We start from the raw sequence: 1,925 nt of genomic DNA, 5'->3' as shown, positions 1-1,925 counted from the left end.
ATTTACTGCCAAACACATGGAGACACTTAGCAGAACAACAAAACCTTAAGTAGAAAAAAAGTAAGCAATTGGAAAAAACAACAACAACAACAACAAACATCCCAAATCCAGATTTACCTTCCTTAGAAGGAGGCTATGACTCAATGGTAGGTGTTGTTCGTGTTTTTATGAATATATGGGTATCTGAGTACTTGATTGCTTTTCATGTTACTGGTCTGTCACCAGACTCTTTCTTCATACTAACTGCGCAATCGTCCTGGGAGATATTTGTTTTATGATCTGAACTTTATACTTGAGGGCAAGAAGGAAGAAATGAGTCAAGTGAAGATTTCACCAGGTCACAGCTCCTGGGGCAGAATCAAGATTGTGTATGTCTCCAGGGCTCCAGCTCTTAGAAGCAATGGCTACATCAGGGGCCGACACTTTATTCAATACGGGCCCAAGAGTAAATATTTAAGGTTTGAGAGCCATAGGGTCTCTGTCCACTTACTCAGCTCCACCACTGTGTATGAAAACAGCCATGGACAGAAACTAAAGGATCGAATCTGCCTGGGTTCCAAAATAAACTTTATGAAGAAAGAAATTTCAATTTAATATAATTTTAATGTGTCCTGAAGTGTTCTTCATTTGAGTTTTCTTCCCAAACATCTAACACATAAAGCCAGTCCTAGCTTGCAGGCTGTACAACACAGGCAGGGGGCAGACTTCTGGAAAGGGTCTTAGACGTGCACATAAGAGGAGGAATGAGAAAGCATTTCTAAATTAGCTCCAAACAGGCTCAAAAGTCAATGAATTTATGTCAACTGGAAAAGGAAACCAAGAATGGAGAGCCATGAACCAAAAATTGGAGTTAGAGGAATATTCTAGGTTGAGAGTAGCCAAATAGAATGAGGCAGAAGACAGAAACTAAATTATCCCCCAAATACCACTCCTTCTTTTTCCACAGTCCTACTCCTGGCTGAGAACAGTTGCCATGGCTCCATGGAGCAAGGCAGGAAGGAGCTGCCAGTCATTTCCTGTCACAGAACCACATGGGTGGTATGAGGTGAGGCAGGCCTCTCATGCCCAGGCCCTGTCTCACACGCTGGGGCAGAGCCCAAGGCCAGGATAAAAGGGCCTCTGGCCAGAGCCTCTCCACCACTCCCCTCCTGCTGTGCTGAGAGACATTTGCCTGTGCCTGGTGAGTGTCCTGGGAATGGGAGCAGGCTGCTGCTGAGGTAGCTCAGCCCAGAGCAGAGGAGAGAGGACAGGGCTGGGGTGGGAGGTCCATGTGTCAGATGAGGAGGCCAGGAAGCCTGAAGGGCCAGTGCAGGAGGGTCTGGAGCCAAGTGTGGCCACAGGCAGAGGAGGTGGATGGCAGCACCTTTGGGCTTGGAGGAAACAAGCTGGTCAGCACTGGCGGCCTGGTCAGCACTGGTCAGCAGTGGGCGGCCTCCAAGGACAGGGACATGAAGCTCAACACCTTCCCCTCTAACAGTTTAGGAGGAGATCTCATCTTGAAAACACAGTCCTGTTCTACCTGCCAAGGAGAAGCCTGGGCTTGGGCAGGGGACCACCAGCTCACTTGAGCTATTATCCCTCATGGCCACAAGGTGACAAAGTCCCATGTTGGCAGCACAGAGCAGCATGAGAACCACCATGTGGCTCATGGGTTGAGGAGGTGGGAGCAGAGACCTGAGGCCTGAACTGAGGTCACAGTGTTGGGGCTCCAAGTTTCAAGTGCCGGATCAGCAAGATTTGAGAGGTTTAACAGTCTCTCCTTTAATCAAGGCTGCATCCGAGGCTAGGATAGAGCTTATGTGTGCTTACATTTCCTTTAAGTTTTTCCTTCATAGTACCTTAAATGGAGTATAAATTGGACAATTTCAGTGGCAAAGCAAAGGTTTCATCTCCACTGACAAGACTTTAAAGTTTTTTTTTTTTTT

This window comes from Talpa occidentalis, unplaced genomic scaffold (genome assembly GCF_014898055.3).
Source record: "Talpa occidentalis isolate TD23 unplaced genomic scaffold, MPIMG_talOcc4v2.1 talOcc4.9, whole genome shotgun sequence".
Taxonomy (NCBI): Eukaryota; Metazoa; Chordata; class Mammalia; order Eulipotyphla; family Talpidae; genus Talpa; species Talpa occidentalis.
This window is presented reverse-complemented; position numbering follows the sequence as displayed.